The following is an 18,265-nucleotide window of genomic DNA, read 5'->3' as shown; positions in this document are numbered from 1 at the left end:
CTGTCTCTTGCCCCAGTTTCTTCTCTTAGAATGAACAAACTTTTAATATCGTCTTCACTTGAAAGGAAGATGACCCTGAAGGGAAGACAATCCCCTTCAAAATGTTATACAGGCACCAAAAAATGACTTGACATAACTGTAGTGTGCATGTGACTGTAAAATGCCCCCTCTTTTTCTATGGCCAACTTGTGAAAAAAAACTCATCTTGCATTTGATGAAGTACTGCAGTGCTTACCACTCACAGGGCCTGTGCCTTAAGAACATAAGAACATAGGAACATAAGAACTAGCCTGCTGGATCAGACCAGAGTCCATCTAGTCCAGCACTCTGCTACTCACAGTGGCCCACCAGGTGCCTTTGGGAGCTCACATGCAGAATGTGTAACCAATGGCCTCTTGCTGCTGCTGCTCCTGAGCACCTAGTCCAGTGGTGGCGAACCTTTGGCACTCCAGATGTTATGGACTACAATTCCCATCAGCCCCTGCCAGCATGGCCAATTGGCCAATTGGCCATGCTGGCAGGGTTTGATGGGAATTGTAGTCCATAACATCTGGAGTGCCAAAGGTTCGCCACCACGGACCTAGTCTGCTAAGGCATTTGCAATCTGAGATCAAGGAGGATCAAGATTGGTAGCTATAGATCGACTTCTCCTCCATAAATCTGTCCAAGCCCTTTTTAAAGCTATCCAGGTTAGTGGCCATCACCACCTCCTGTGGCAGCATATTCCAAATTGTGGCTCTGTGCTTTGCAGTGGGGCCTCCCTGTGTTTCCCCATTTACATGTGAGGGGTGCACCACTGCTTCCCCTGGCTGAGCCCAGCTGCCATTTTGCCTCACCCCTGTTTCTGGGTCAGGAAATTGATCAGAATAGGATTGGGGAGTGGGGCTGCCCACTCTGGTTTGGGAAATTCCTGGAGATTTGGGCGTGGAGCCTGAGGAAGAACCCCAGGAGGGTATAATACCATTGTTAGGTCCTGGACCAAAGATCAATAAGCAGACTCCAGATTTGAAATCAGTAGTCTTTGTTGGGTTGGCAACAGGCACTCAGTCTCAGAAAGCCAGTTCTGGGAAATCTGGCTTTCAACAGTAATATTTCTCTAATGCTGTTCCTCCAGTCTCTCCCCGCCCTCCTTCTCACAGATTATGGGAACAACGAGGTGTGAAAGACTTTGTTTTCGAAAGTAAATGTCTCAAGGCCATAGCGATAGCCTCCTGTCAGGCTGCGCCCACAGCCTCCATTCCTCCCTCCTCCCTTTCGAAGCCCCCAACAGGGGTGCACTACTTATCTACATTGCTAAGCGCATTGAAACCAGAACAAAAGGCCCATTAACATATGACAGGTATGGATACATAGGAGGTCATAATTCGCACTCTTGCTGCCTGGTGCCTCTTGGTCTGAGGTCAGGAGGGGGCAGGTGCTGCTCCTGACAACCATAGAGTCCACCCTCCAAAGCAGCTATGTCTGATCTTTTGTTGGTTGACTGGAGATAAAATGTAATAGTGGGAAATCTTCAGGTGCCACCTGGAGGTTGGGAGTTGGAAACACTTCTCCCCCGCACGCCTCCCTCACTCCCCCACTCCCCACACACCCAACAACAGTTCCCAAGGATCTTTGGGAAGAGAGACTTATTATCAACCAATTTAAGCCTGTGGTATGTGTAAACAAGCCTTCTCATCCTGCACTGCTAGCTGGCCTGTGTTTCATGCCTGTACTGATCTTACCACCTCTTGAATTGCCAGCAGGAGATAGTTTGCTGTCGTGAATGAGCTCCCCTCCTTCCCCTTCCGCACAAGTTTGTTTCACTTTGCAGTCGTCTGCTGCCATTTCTACTAAAGTGTTTTTTGCCAGAGGCACAGCCATTTGGGCATCTCCAAAGCATTTCTTCTCCGAGGCCTCGGGCAAGATGGTGAGTGCTAAAACTAATGCTCTCCTCTGCCTGTGTGCCATGGGACTTCTTCAAGGAATGGTGGGCCAAAGGAATTATGAGAGGAGATTCAAGGATGACAGTTTAATGCGGCACAGATGTGGATCTTCTTAAAAACCCTGACTCTACTCATGTGGAAGCAGCAGAGTTAACTGTTTCACTTCCGTTCTTCTAAAGTTCTATTAAGATTTAACTAGGGACAAGTGGACATCTCAGTGTAGGAAATAATTTAGATTTGAGCATTCAGGAATTAATTTCTGTGTGTCCTCTGAGATCCAATCTGGATTTAGCAGATTGGATCACCATCTCTAGATTTACTTTGGAAAAGAGTTCTCTGTGCTGTCAGTTTGTCTTTAAAAGGTAAATAACATGAGCGTATAGCCCCAACTTAGATCAGGGCCATCCTGGCATGGCTTTGATAATCAAAACTGCTTTCAATGTATTGTCGAAGGTTTTCACGGCTGGAATCATTTGGGTGCTGTGTGGTTTCCGGGCTGTGTGGCCATGTTCTAGCAGCATTCTCTCCTGACGTTTCACCTGCATCTGTGGCTGGATCCTCAAAATCTGAGGATCCTCTGAGGATCCTCTGATTTCTGAAGATCTGAGGATCCTCTGATCTGAGGATCCTCTGAAGATGCCAGCCACAGATGCAGGCGAAACGTCAGGAGAGAATGCTGCTGGAACACGGCCATCCAGCCCGGAAACCACACAACACCCAAAACTGCTTTCTTTACTGTTAGTAGTACCTTCAAAGGAAAGCAGAAGCTTTTAAAGAGCCCATCAGTTCAGAACTATGGAGGATTCTTAATCCACGGCTTCATTTTGGCAGTTTGGTAACTTGGAACTCCAAATTTCAGAGAGGACTGTCAATAAGGAGCATTTCAGAAGCATCCTTAGCAACTGCAAATATATATATTAATCTCTGCTACTCTCCTTCCCTTCTGCTCTTTGTCTCCTGCTTTTTGATGAAAACCTCCAAAGTAGCTCACAATAAAAACAGAATATTACAATACAGGAAACAGTAGAATATACAACTATCATGTATCTGGCAAAGGAACTACAAAATAAAAGGCAAACAACTAGCAGAGTTATTTGATCCAAAATGGAGAGTCAGCACAAGACAAAATCTCCCCAGCTGTTAAAATTCAGATTGTAACCCCCTTGAGTCAGAGACCTAGACCTGCCATTTTGCTTATGTGTTACTCTACAATGTTCCAAGTTCACTGATGAAGCTTAATGCATGAATGAAGAAACCCAGAGGCTACTGGTTCATGGCTACTGCAGTGCCTGTGCTGTCCCAGGTTCTGGCCATAGTAATGGGGTTTGAATTGATTGAAACTGAACCCAGAAAAAGGGCAGGTCTTCTAAAATGAGAGATTGGAGTAGGGTTGCCCATTGGAGAAGACTCAAATAAGATTCATTAGTGACAGAACATTCACTCATCTTTTGATTTGCAGTGGTGCACATTCTGTGAATTTGTATCCAGTTAAGGACAGATAGTTCATCATTCATTCAAAGACTGTACTATCTGAGACTTTTAAGGAAACAACAACTGAATGGAAAACTCCTGGTGTCCTTTTACCGCTATGCTATAGAGAGTGTCTTAACCTACTGCCTCTGTGTATGGTTCTCCAGTTGCACAGTGGCAGATAGGAAGGCGCTCCAAAGGGTGATCACTACTGCACAAAGGATTATCGGCTGCCCTCTCCCCTCCTTGGAAGAACTCTATAATTCCCGAAGCCTAAAGAAAGCCCAAAATATTCTGAGAGACCCGTCTCATCCAGCACACTCTCTTTTTGAACTGTTACCTTCCAGCAGACAATACAGGTCTATCAAAACTAGGACAAAGAGGCTTAGAGACAGCTTCTACTCTAGAGCTGTGGCTATGCTAAACTCCGCAGCTTCGTGTTGATGTGTTTGGGGCTGTGTAGGGATGGGTGGAGGAAGGGGAAAGTGAGGATGGGGTGTGAGTCTGAAATTGTGTGCATCAAGGAATGCTAGTGTAAATTTCGTTGTGCATGCACAATGACAATAAATGCTTATGCTTATGCTTATTTATTACCATTCCATAATATGAATTCCTAAATGAATAGAGACTGCTATCTGACAGTAATTATATGGCCTGCATTTGATTGGAGATCCATAAGCAACCTTTCTAGGAGAAGGTGAGATCAAGGAGAAGGTGAGATCGAGGCTCTCCTCAGGCAATGCTGATGAATGGCCCAAGCCTTGGGTGGGAAAAAGATTCGTTGATGGAACCGCTGCATACCTATCCATTGCCACAAGGGCTTGCAAAGCCACCCACCTTGCCACAGCCAAGCCTAGCATTCAACTCACTTAGCCGCAGCTTCTCAAGTCCCTGTGGATCTGGTAAGAAGCTGCAGGAAGAGCTGAAACTTTTTTTCAGGTTCAGATTTAACACACACCCCCCCCCAAAAAAAAAAATTGGGAAAGCCAAATAAAATCAATATGGGGGAAATCAGCTTTTTCGGCTTTTTATTACCGGGTCTTTTAAACCGAAACCCGAAAAATACCGAAAAGGATGCACACTGCTGTCCCTGAGTGCAAAATCTAATTATTATCTAGCAGACAGATGAACTGATTTCCTTTTGCTGACCTTCCCTGAATGTCTCCTAACCTACCAACCTGCTTCAGGCACGGGGGAAACTTCCACCCAGTCCTTTTATCCACCCTGCCTGGACGCAATATCCTTTTTCACCTTTCTGGGAAGCCTCTCTCTGTTTTAGCTCAGTCAGAGCCAGGAAACCATCATGGATTCACCTGAATTCCTGGACCTTATACCTTTGAAATACTTTTGTGCTGGCTCCTATAACTCTGCTCTGCCAGCCAAAACTCAGCCTCTCCATTTGGACAGAGGCTTGTTTCTCTGGGACTTCAGAACCTTAACTCCTACATTATTATTCTTCTTACCATTGTCTCACTAATGCAGGGTCTGCTGCTTGGATTTTTATATGCCACTTCTCTTGATCAAGCATGATGTCTGGTTGCAGGCATGTCACTTTCAGATCTGCATCGATGGTATATTGCCATCGTTGCTTTGGCCGTCCACGTAGCTTCCAACTCGCACCCTCAGTGTGATAGGCGATGCTGGCAATAGAGTTGGACATGGCCAAACCAGCACAGGCGCCTCTCTCTCATTTTTGCCTTGATGGGCATGATGCCAGATTGTTTTTGGACCATGTTGTTGGTGATGTGGTCAAGGGGGGGATTCACCCAGTGTCCAGGGAGTCATGCACATTTCCATGACATGGAGCTGTTTCTGAGCTGCTTTCATTACGGGCCAGTATTCTGACCTATAGAGCACTTCCGGGCGAACCATGGCCTTGTAGATTTTGTTACTTCCGGTTTATAGGCATTGTCTTATCACAAAGAACACCAGTGACTCCCTTCCACCTCAGCCATGTCGCATAGACTCTCACCCGTATTTCACCATCAGTGCTGCCATCGCTCTGTAAGATTGAGCCGAGGTACCTTTACCCCTACATTGCCTTACCTTATTTTTTCCCTTGAGATTTTTGGAAGGTCTGCCTAACCCCACTACTATCAACCTGTGGATTGATGAAATTCACAACATACTGGAAGTTAAGGTGATTTTGGTCTCCTGGGACTTGCAGCTTTAGCAAAAAAAGACATGGGGGAGATGGGAAGGTTTCTTTCTTTAGCCGTGTGTGTTGGGAGGGGGGCAGAGGCCTGTGGCTCAAATGCTAAAAGATAAGGTGATTTTGCTAAACCGGGACTTGCAGCTTTAGAGAAAAAGAAAGGGAAGAGACAGGAATATTTCTACTTTTTTGCCATTTTTTACCCTGTGTGTCTGAAAGAGGGGAAGGGAGATAAAGCTGCTTCCCCGAATATGGAAAGTGAGGTGAGTCTACTCTCCTAGTGGTGGCGAACCTTTGGCACTCCAGTTGTTATGGACTACAATTCCCATCAGCCCCTGCCAGCATGACCAATTGGCTATGCTGGCAGGGGCTGTCCTGTATCTGAATGTAAAAGGTCGCCACACTGAATGATAAATATTATCAAAAAATTATGAACCCTCACTTCAACCAAACAGATACTCCCATATTTTCAGATCAGGATATCTGAGAAGCCAGCCTTTACTGTGGATTCTGAGACGTATTTGGAGATTCACACTGAGTATCCAGCATGGGAGTGGTGAAGTCGTTAGAGGGTTGTTGTAAGATTGGGGAGACCATTCCTCACATAGCTACAAAGCACGCTATGTCAGGGGTGTCTGACTCTGGCCCTCCAGATGTTCATGGACTATAATTCCTATTAGCCCCTTTCATACATTAATGTAATAGCTACTCTAGTTGTCCTACTGAAAAAATTCATGGCATTTCCTCTTCTCTTACCGGGTCCTCTTTTTTGCGATTCAGACTATTGCAAATGGGAAAAATTATACTTGATTAATTGTTGATGGCATATGGCTTTTGGAAATACAATTTCATATTGAAATAATTTAATGTGGTCTATTAAACATGGGCCTGGATCAGGTTCAGCCCCATGCCCCCCTAGCCCTCCAAAATTAAGGTCTACATTCCTGGCCTAGTCAGGAACACCAGTGGAAGGAAAAATGATGCACACCACCCTGCACTCCCTGTAATAAGACCAGGATAAATGGGGCATGGATAACTGTGCTGTGGGAAGGCTTCCTGTGATGCTGCCTCCAGGTCCTGGTATTCAGCAGTTAACTGCCTCTGAATGTGGAGGTTCTCTTTAGCCACCTTGGTGAGTAGCAATTGATAGACCTGCCCTCCACAAATCTGTCTGGGCCCCCTTTTTAAAATGTCCACTGTTCTTAGTCATGACTACACCCTCTGGCAGTAAATCCTTGTCTTTGCTCAATGTTCCAGAATCACAAAGACTGTACCAGATCAATAACTCTTGTGAGGACATTATAATCTCTCCCGTTCACAAACATTTAGCACCCATTTTTCATGTTTTATATATGGAAGCATTGACTACTGCAATGTGTCATACGTTGAGGTTCCCTTGCTGACTATTTAGGAGCATCAACTGGTGCCAAGCGCAGCTGCTTGTCTCTGTCTCCGAGTCAGATGCGGAGAGCATTTAATCGCAACCCTCCATCATCTGTACTAGTTCCTTGTTGTCTTTGAGGCACACATTGAAAGTGTGGATTTTAACCTATAAATCCATTCGGAGCCCAGATTTTCTGCTCCCTGTTGTGCCATCATGTCCATCAAGATCACTTGGGTATGCCCACTTTACGAAATCATCCATGTTCCAAATTCAGATGGGAACACTGTTCTCCGCTGGTGCCTCACAGTTGCGGAACTTTCTTCTCTTAATGGCTCCCAAAGGCTGAGTCTGTTTGCTTCCTGAAAGAGTTGTTTGCTTCCTGAAAGAGTTGAAAAACTTCTCTGCTCAGACTGGCATTCAACTCCTGGGCTCCATAAGCTCAGCTTTCCAAACAAACAAGGCTCAACTTTCCAATCAAACAAGGATCAGGGCTTTTGTGGGGCACGGGTAGGGAGGAAGCTCCATTGTCACATCTGGCAGGTCAAAGTTCACTCCCATTGAGGTCCCCAACTCACAAGACCTGTTGATTATCATTCATTATCACCTTGAGAGAACATGCACACCACTGATCCAGAGCTACATAGGGACATAGTTTATGTGGCTTCACTTTTCCTGGGCAAAAGAGCAGGCGCTTCTAGCAAGCATTGTTAGTTGTTTAGAGGCAAGCACAGTTTATGGTTCTCTGACGATCTGGTGTGTGTAGGGTTGCAGAGGGCAGGGGGTAGAAGCACTGCCTCCACCAGTGGTGATGGCAGGCATGCTAAGGGAAGGAGGAAGTATGGGAAGACTCAGTCATTCCATGGACTGAAAGGTCTCCCAGGAGGTCACGTGAACATGTCAAGGTGTTGTCTATTGAAGGAGACTGTGTGTCTATGAAGGTCTTTCTTGTCTGCTCTGACTGGCAGCAGCTCTCCAGTATCTCTGATCAAGGCTTTTCTGGTCACCTACTACCTGATCCTTTTTAAACTGGATATTTTGGGTACTGAACTGGCTAGGGTTGAGCTTGGATAGGATTGCCAGCTCTGGGTTGGGGAATAGCTAGAGATTTTGAGGGTGGAGCCTGAGGAGGGTGTGGTTTGGGGGAGGTACTTTAATAGGGTATAATTCCATAGAGTCCACCTTCCAAAGCTGCCATTTTTTTCTCCTGGTAAACCGATCTCTATCACCTGGAGGCCAGTGGTAATCCCAAGTGTTCTCCAGCCACCACCTGGAAATTGGCAACCCGAGGGCCCCACTCAAGTACTATCACTGCCTTTATTCAGAGATAAACAACAGATTTCATTTAGTGATTCTGCCCAGTGGCTCACCAACAATGCTTACCAGTGCAAAACAATGGAAACTGTGTTTCAAGGCCATCTAATCCGGTGGTTCTCAACCTGTGGGTCGGTTCTCAACCTGTGGGTCGAACGACCCTTTCACAGGGGTCGCCTAAGACTCTCTGCATCAGTGTTCTCCATCTGAAAAATGGATAAATGTTTGGGTTGGGGGGTCACCACAACATGAGGAACTGAATTAAAGGGCCACGGCATTAGGAAGGTTGAGAACCACTGATCTAGTCTAATGTAACTCTCGTCTGACTGGCAACAACTTTCTAAACATACAGGATATTTTCCCAAGGCCTCCAGTAGAGATCCTGTTACTGGGAATTGAAACTGGGATGCTCTGCATTCAGAACACGGGCTGAATTATGCCAGCATCATGGAAGCAGAATTCTCTGCATAGTTACTTTCAGTTGCAATCTATGATGCATGTTTTATTGTGAAATGGTGAAAAGCCACACATAGACACCCCCTTGACTCCTTGGGAAAGGGTGGGGCAGAAAGTGAAGCAAAAGGGTTTTTTTAAAAAAAAAACCTTGTGTTGCCACAGCTGGAAAGAAACTGACTGTAAACCAATAACCTTGCAAGGTTTAAACAAACCAAGTAGATCCTCACACTTAACTATATTTTTTCCCTTCTGTTGTTGCAAAGCAAAGGTTAATGTTTTTTATTGTTCAATGTCATGTTTATAGTGTATTGTTGGTGGAGAAGGGTGCGGAGCGGAGGGGGGAAGTCTTGTGATTAATTGCCACAAAACTGGTGGATCTACAATTATTTGGTTGTTGTGAACAAATAAAGGGCTGCTGTATTCATCATATTCAAATGAGAATGATAAAATGCAAATGACGCCTTGGCCGTTAGCGAACAGGCTCAAGCCTATATATTCCCCTTTGAAAATCGGAGAAGAGTATATAGGGAAAAAAATTGTAAATGAGATACAGCCACTGTCAAGGGATCGGCGGCCATTTGTCTTCGCGCAACGTGGCGCAATGCTGACCCATCACTTGCCGGTTTTAATTTATGTCACAAGATGCGCCTTCATTATGCACTTTTGATGAAAACGAAGCGGCGATTTATAATAAAGACTTGTGTGTGTGTGTGTTTTCCAAGACGATCGTCTCTCCCTCTGTGTCCCCCCTTTTCCCCCGCCAGGAGAAGTTCTGTTTTTCATTAGCGCCCATTCCGCCAGGTTAAAGCGCCCAGGTACCGACGGAAATCTGTCCCATCATTCATCATAATTTTGCTTTCCACTTTGTCACAGCTTGGGTGTTTAAGGAAGATAGATGGCACAAGATGTCTCCTTTTCAGAGGCTCTTTATGCTCCGGTAAGTGTGTCCGATGCAAAATTAGTTTGCCACTTTATTATTTTCCAGTGAGTGTTTGTCAAAGCCCCGCTTTACCTCTTCTGTACGGAGAGCTAGTTGTTGGCTGTCATTCAGAGATGTCGCCGGGGACGTGGCAGGACTTGGGAGCACCGTTCCGTGGTAGCCCAATCAACCCTTTGGCACAGGGGGGTGCACGGAAAGCCAGGCCCGCTCACCTTGCGGCTCCTCATGCTGCTCAGGTTTCAAATGCCCAGCCAAGTAAATTTCAATAGTGGCACTATTTGCATGGGCCTTTTCAAACTGACATTTCACAATCTACTCAGACCATCCTTTCAGATACAAGCTACATGGTCAGCAGCCTTGTACCTGATGGATCAAGAGAGCCAGCGTGGTGTAGTGGTTAAGAGCAGTGGTTAAGAGCAGTGGACTCTAATCTACAGAACCAGGTTCGATTCCCTGCTCCTCCACATGAGCAATGGACTCTTTATCTGGGGAACTGGATTTGTTTTCCCACTCCTGCACATGAGGCCTGCTGGGTGATCTTGGGCTAGTCACAGTTCTTTCAGAACACTCTCAGTCAGTGGTGTAGTGCCAAGGGGATGGGAGGGTGTGCAAAGCACCAGGTGGGTGCCCCTTTGGGGGCATGGCAGGATGTGGCGGGGCGTTCTGGGACGAAGGTGGCAGGGGCGTGGCAGGGGTGTAGGGCGCATGCCCGGGCGCAGTTCCCCCTCACTCTGCCCCTGCTCTCAGCCCCACCTGCCTTACAAGGTGTCTGTTGTGAGGAGAGGAAGGGAGGGAGTTTGGAAGCCACTCCTTACAGGAGAGAAAAGCAGGGCATAAATCCAAACTCCTCCTCCTCCTCCTCCTCCTCCTCCTCCTCGTCGTCTTCTGGGGAATTCAGATTAGCCTGTGCACTCCCACACACGCCAGCTGAATGACCTTGGGCTAGTCACAGCTTCTCGGAGCTCTCTCAGCCCCACCTACCTCAGAGGGTGTTTGTGGTGAGGGGGGAAGGGCAAGGAGATTGTAAGCCCCTTTGAGTCTCCTACAGGAGAGAAAGGGGAGATATAAATCCAAACTCCTCCTCCTCCTCCTCCTCCCCCTCCTCCTCCTCCTCCTCCTCCTCCTCCTCCTCCTCTTCTTCTTCTTCTTCTTCTTCTTCTTCTTCAATTGCAGTAGGTGAATGAGGGGTGTTTGTCTTGGGGGCAAACCAAACAGCCTCAAATTAACATAAAGGTTGATCTTCGTTTGTGCCTGCACAAGTAAAAATCAAAAGTTTTTAAAAGATCGTGTCATATATTGAGCATTGTTAGAATAATGCAAACATAAATGATTTTGGTTTGTTCTTAACACACCAAAAACAGAATGAACTTCAGTCCTTTCTTCCTCGAAGCCTTCTATGGCTTCAGACCCCCTCCCCCCAAAAACCTACTCCATAAGGTTAGGGGACCCCTTGGAAAAAGAGTGGGATTCGAAACAGGGGGTGGCAATGGCTGAGAAATCAACAGAAATCTCCCCTGGCTTTATTTGTGAATGAGTTTGTACAGGAAGGGGGGGGTGCCTGCCCTCCCCCCCCCCCCACTGTGTCCCACATTTTTCCTGAGGCTCCTCTGACTCTTAGGGGCACTGGAGGAAGTGTAAGGAAGAAGGGAGAGAGATCCGGCTTATTAACTCCTTCCATTCATTATCCACAGCATCTAACCTATTATTTTAAAATAATATTAACAGGTTAATTAATAACCAGCCACAAAGTCATTGGGACCTGATGAAAAAAATAATAATCAGGAAAACATCCATTAACGTCAGTGGTTTCAGCCCCCAAAACGATCTGTTAACAACAAGATTATTTAGAAATCGACTGTAAATAGCAAAACAGTGATTTCATAATATTTCACCTCTTTCCCTCCAACCAAACAGTTAAACATTCATAGGTATTTTTTTTCCTTTTAATCCAGGCAATCATCTAGCACACCCACTAACGTTAAAATATGCCTGAATTAAATTGTCATGGCGGAATTTAATGAACAGAGTCAGAGTCCTTATGAAAATATTCATTTTTGTCTTCGGCTCTCATATAGGAAGTCCCTTTCTCCACTGGTGTACACTCTTGTACTGGCATTATTTTCTTTGTCATATACAGGCAGTGGTGGGATCCAAAAATTTTAATAACAGGTTCCGATGGTGGTGGGACTCAAACAGTGGCGCCGCCGCACACACACACCTCCAGTCCCTATTGGGCAGGGAGGTTGCTTTAGTCACCCCTTCTTGGCACTCAGAAAAAATTAGTAACCACTTCTAGAGAAGTGGTGAGAACTGATTGGATCCCACCTCTGTATACAGGCCCCCCATTATGAAAAGGTCAGTCAGCTCAGAGATGGGCAGTTCCATCCACAAGCCTCGCGCCTCGCTGCGGCACGGCAGTCGCACTGCCCCACCGCACCCTAAGGGGCTTTTCTGGTGGCTTGGGGAGGCTGTGAAAGTCTCCTTGCCACCAAGCAGGTGATGGCCGCTAACCTGGATAGCTTTAAAAAGGGCTTGGACAGATTTATGGAGGAGAAGTCGATCTATGGCTACCAATCTTGATCCTCCTTGATCTGAGATTGCAAATGCCTTAGCAGACCACGTGCTCGGGAGCAGCAGCAGCAGCAGCAGGCCATTACTTTCCCATCCTGCATGTGAGCTCCCAAAGGCACCTGGTGGGCCACTCTGGAAGTAGCAGGGAGTGCTGGACAGATGGATCTCTGGTCTGGTCCAGCAGGCTACAGTTCTTATATGTTCCATGTTCATAAGCTGCCTCCATAGAGACATTTCTAGAACCTGTATTTACCCAGTTCTTTCCAGAGACCCAGCTGCAGGTGCCAATCAGCTCAGAGGCGGCACAATCTCTGGGTTGCACTGGAAGTGATGTCATAGTATTGACATAACACTAACCCACATTTCCCTTACAGTTTTTCTCTTGCTGCCCAGAGTGCTGGACTAGATGGACTAGATGAACAGTTCAGTTCAATTCTTTATGCTGAACTGTTAGTAAAGAATATGGTGAAGCAGCCTGCCAAACAGCCATGACTTGAATAAGAGTCATTAGTCTTTAAGATACCTCTGGATGTCCAGGTGCTTGCACTTCCTCTGCTTCTTGATTGCATCATCTCATCCCAATCGTGTTTCCTTAAAAAAATATTCTCAGATTTGCTCCAGAGGGAAACAGCAACTTTGACTGTTCACTTGCAGCAAGTATTGTGGCTCACTGGCCATCTGTTTTGCGTGTACAAGATCCCATGTTCAGTCACTGTCATCATCCATTGCAAAGGACACCAGGTTGGCAGCTGAGAATCTCATTTATCCAGGTGGTGGGAAAGTGTAGCCAATGTAGGTGGATCGAGAGCCAGACTCAGTGGACGTTGTTTCTGGCCCTGACATCTCCTGTAAAACAAAGATCTCAAGTCGTGAGTTCCAGGAAGGATCTTTTTCCACCTGTCAGAATAAACCATGTTTCATATAGATGACATCACATCACATAGATGACAGCGGTCAAAAAAGTCTCAGCAAAATCCAGAATGACCCTCATTCACCCTTCCCAAATACATTATCCATTTAACTTCCTTGCTGCAGAAACATCTGTGTCTTTGCTTTAAAAAAAATATTGCTGTTTTTCAATTGATCTTCAATACTATTTGCATTCTGCTCTGTTTACCTTGATTACTGGATAAACGGAGGTTTTCTGTTTTAATTTTGAGAGGGGCTACATACGTTGGCTGTGATTCTCATACGGTGTGTTTGTGTCTTCAAAGATAGCTCATTGAATTTTTTTTTAAATCTAGGAAAATGATATATTGCCAGAAATGGGAGTTGATTCGTGTCGTTTATTTACGGAAGAGAAGCCCGGGCATGATGCATGCAGAGCAAACTTGTCCCAGGGCAAGTTCAGCGAATGGCCGGCTCAACAGAAGATTCAAGCGGCAGAAAATGGCAGGCACCAGTAAAAATGAAAGCAAGAACTTTACTGGGTGGGAGAAAAAAACCCTGATCTCTCCTCACATGCTTTTTTTTTTTTTTTGGTCCTGTCTGGACAAAAAAATGAGAAGATGTCATGAACTGAGGCCTCAGGTTGGTCACCATCAGTGCCTTCATGTCACTTCCAGACGTGGCTTCTTCATGTCACCAATGACATGGGAGACACTCTGGTATTTGGACAAAAACTCTATGATAGAAGCTGTTTTCCCCTTAGGGTTTTGTCCAAATATCAGAGGCTCTACGTCTCGTCATTGAACATATGGGATGATGTCACTTTTCAGGAAGTGATATCAATCCTTATTAGCAACTGAACCTTTGGCCTCAGTTTATAGCTGGAAGAAGAAGGAGTTTGGGTGCCATCCCCCCGCACCTCTCCTGTAGGGAGACTCAAAGGGGGGCACAGGCCTCCTTGCACCTTCCCCCCCTCACAACCAGGCTTACCCTGTGAGGTGAGTGGAGCTGGAGAGAGCTCCAGAAGGCCATGGGTGGACTAGCCCAAGGTCACTTGGCTGGCATCTTCTTAGGAGTGTACAGGTGCTAATCCCCAAGATTCCCCCAGATAAGCCTCCACAACTCAAGTAGCAGACCCCCCACTGGCTGGCTGAACTGTGCTGGGGGGAGAAGCCCAAAGCTGGGGATCCCCCCCCAACAGAGGCCTGGCTTCTCTATCCCTGGCCTGTTGCAGATCTCCCTTAAATAGGGCACCTTTCTGTAGTCCCCTCCTCGGCTTGCTCTTCCCCTCTGTAGTAGTGCACTGCCGACCCAGCAGTGCCGTAGTAGAACGTTGGGACGCCAACGGACCTGCGGCCTTGCCGGTCGCATCGCACCCCCACTCCTCATCCCCCCATGAGTCAATGGTCGCGGAACTGTTCGGCTCACCACCGGGCTTAGGGACAATGGCCTTGCCCCTGTGGGTGAGGATTAGGCTCAGACGCCGCACGCTCCTTCCTCGGCACGTAGCCAGACGAGATCATGCATCACATGATGATCTTCCTCCCGCTTCCCTGGAACTCCCCCCCAGTCCTCCCACACGCCGGCGAGTGACAATAAAAGGTGCCAGGAACCGGCAGACGGGAGACTCGCTAGGAACACGGACCTCCGGTCTCCCGCTGCTGGCGATCTCCACCAGATGTTATCTCCGCGTCTCGTCTCGTTCTTACGCTGACCGCGTGGGTCGACTACACCCCTCTTCCTCTTCACCTAACCACAAGTGTCCGGAAGCCCCTCTACTTCAGTTGCCTTCCGGGTTGTTCTATTTCCCAGGCGGAATTTGATGACGTGACTGGCTCCACCTGGCTGCCAAACTCTTTTCTGGAACCTCTTTATGAGACAACTAGAGTAAATCTTTTGCAGCTGGTTCTGGTAAAGAAAAAAAAACAGTCTATCAGACTAACACATTTTTTAATATCTGTTAAATTATGAGGTTGATCATATAACAGACAACAGCCAAATTTCTGTGTCTCGCTATGGAGATGCGTCCACAAAAGTAGAGTTAGACTTTTATAGTACTGCAGACGATTCTCAAGATCTATCGGGTCATATAAGGGAGGGGGCGGGGTCTGTCTTTTATGCTGATATTGTTATGGAATATTTTCTGCCCAAAAATACTCACGAACAAGGCGGTCAGCAGTAAGCAGTTTATTGTAGTCACGAATGCAAGCGTGGAGAGAGGGCACATTGGTGGAGTGCGGCTCTCTAAAGTCCACCAATGGCGCAGCTCGAGAAAGCTCAATGTGTAAAGGCTCCTACTCTGTCCCCTCGGCCAGCACCTTTGGTCACGGGGCTCACGTCCTACCAATCTGGCTTCTCTTACATCTCCCTAGATACACTGGGAACTTTCCATATGGGGTTTTAGCTTCAAGCCTTTTAGGGCTGTATTAAGGAAATTGGCTGCATTCTATATGTGGCACAAGCGTAGTATTAAGTATCCTGTATTTCCTTATTTCCTGACAGGCCTAGTTCCCTGTTCTTTCCTCCCTTTAGTTCCTCTTTTCTCTCTGTCTCATTTTCCGTAGTGTGACCTTCACACTCAAGAAATACACTTTTCCATATCAATATGACAATAAAGGTTGACTTGACTTGAACCAATAGTCTGCAGCCCCACTCTACCTATTCTGTCCTCATCCTGGCCTAGCTGCTGCAGCTGCCAGGTATGTATGACTGATTTCAGCAAAGGAGAGTTTCCCCAGCAAATCTGGGGGATCCCATCATTGGACAAACAGCCAAACTGCTTGCTGAAAAAACTGTTACCCTGCTTGTGGCTGGCAAGCAAAACATGAGCCAGAACCAGTGCATGAGCATCCCTAGTCCGTAGAGCATGAGCATCCCTAGTCCATTCAGATTTCAAAATTCAGTTCCATCCCGAAGTAAAACCAAGAAAGCACGGGAAAGGGACATTTGCTTCAGGGAAGAAGCATGTGTCCCTAAAATTAGCTGACTCCCAAATTGCAAGCCATGGTTTGTAGAAAGTGTAACATTGAGAAAAGAACCCTAAACAGGTCTACTCAGAGTTATGTACCACTGCAAAACACCTGCATGGATTCAAACAGAAATCATATACTCCAAATGCACTTACCTCCTCTGACAGAAGAAGTATAGGGTCTGGCATCTCAGTGATGCACGGCAGATGGCCCAGCCTGCAAAGATTGTCAGAATCATTGGTAATTGTGCAACACCACAGGAACAGTTTGCAGTTGTTTATGAACAAGGTCAGATGTTGCAAGTTGGCAGTTTGGGTGACTACTCCATTTCTGATTTCTCTTCTCCCTGGTGAGAAACAAATTCACAAGTCTTGTTTTTTGTATCCGTTCCTGGGTTGGATGCCGTGGATTCATGTCACTAGCAAAGGCTCTTTCCTCTGATACAAAGAACCTTCCTAGATGCAAGTTGCTGGAAGAATGGCTAATAAGGGAATGCTCTTTATGCTGAAGAAAAGCACCTCCACTAGCAGACTGGACCTGTGGGATTCTCCCAGACTAAATGTATGGATTTTTCAACATTACTTGTGCGCCAGTTAAGTATAAATGGCATAGAATAAAGGGGGGGGGGTGTCAAAGGAAGCAACTAACATGTCTGAAAATGATTCAGTGAGAACATATCACCAGCTGCATTGAGCCAGCGTGGTGTAGTGGTTAAGAGCAGGTGCACTCTAATCTGGAGAGCTGGGTTTGATTCCCCGCTCTGCCACTTGAGCTGTGGAGGCTTATCTGGCGAACCAGATTAGCCTGTGCACTCCGACACATACCAGCTGGGTGACCTTGGGCTAGTCACAGTTCTTTGGAGCTTTCTCAGCCCTACCCACCTCACAGGGTGTTTGTTGAGGGAAGGGGAAAGGGAAGGAGATTGTAAGCCCCTTTGAGTCTCTTTACAGGGAGAAAGGGGAGACATAAATCCAAACTCCTCCTCCTCCTGACCCCCTTCATTCCCTAGTTCCTCCATTTTGTTTTAGTTTCCCTAATGAAGGGGTTTTGCTGTGCCCATTACCAGAGAAAAGAGAGACAGCTCATGGCTAAGCCAGGACAATTAGGATACTGCAAACCTGAGCATACCTTTTAAGAGGCATACAAACTCTGGAATTTCATGTACTCTTAATTAGCAAGTGCAGGTATATATGCTGACGAAGTATGTCCACGAAGCGGGAGTATACCAGGAACCGGTCATTGAACATATTTGGACTTAAGACTGATGTACTTGTGATGTGTTACCTTCAATGTGGACTGACATGTAGTTTTCTGCATGCCTGGCTGTCTTCATGCAGTGACTTTTCTATTATAGGCACTTTAGCTGGATAGATTTGCAGTGTAATTTTATTAAATTTGCTCATCATTGTATTTTGTATCGTTTGCATATAGCTTCAGTCTGGCAGTGTGTAGATTTTGTATCTTCATCTCCAAACACATGCCCATTTGGAAGCCATCCGTGGTTGTCGCAGCCGTCCAGTGGTGGCCGTGCGTAAGCCAGCCAGCCATGGCAAGGCACTCTCGTTTCCTGTGTCTCCCCAAACAGCCCGTTGAAAGCCAGCGTTTTCAGCAAAGGTTCACAAATCCTGCTCTCAAGGTATCATGCAGCTGAGATTAATACATATTTTTCCGGTGCCATCATACCTGACAAGATGCAATTATCTTTGCCAAGGGGGAAAAAAAGCGCCCGAGAGGTGGGGTGGTACCTGCTTCCCTTCACTGTTCTTTGAATAGGGTGTTGTTCTCAGGCAGTATTCATCAGAAGGATTCTGGAGGGTGTTTTTTGCAACAAAGCTCCCTTATTAATTTGGGGTAGAATCTTCATGTTGACATTTGCAGCTTTAGAAGGAAACATTCCTTGTGGGGGGAGGGAAATCACCCCGTTTTTCTCAAAGAGGCATTCTCCTTGTATGGGTGCCTCAAAGCGCATTAAAGAGATCTTGAGCAACGGAGCTGGCAAAACAAAAGCCGCATTTAGATCCATGAATCCTTTTACATTGAAGTCTTCCGTTCAAGCTTTCCTGTTGTTCTTTTCCATTTTTGTTTGCTGTTGTTCACAGCCTTCTGAGGGTCCTCTGAAATACAACTTGTTCTCAAGACAATTCCCACTTCACTGCTTATGCTGCCTTAAACTGCCTTCCGCATTTCTTAGATGGACACGGT

The sequence above is a fragment of the Sphaerodactylus townsendi genome, linkage group LG12 (assembly GCF_021028975.2).
Source record: "Sphaerodactylus townsendi isolate TG3544 linkage group LG12, MPM_Stown_v2.3, whole genome shotgun sequence".
In the NCBI taxonomy this organism is placed as follows: Eukaryota; Metazoa; Chordata; class Lepidosauria; order Squamata; family Sphaerodactylidae; genus Sphaerodactylus; species Sphaerodactylus townsendi.
Note: the sequence above shows the minus strand (reverse complement) of the source record.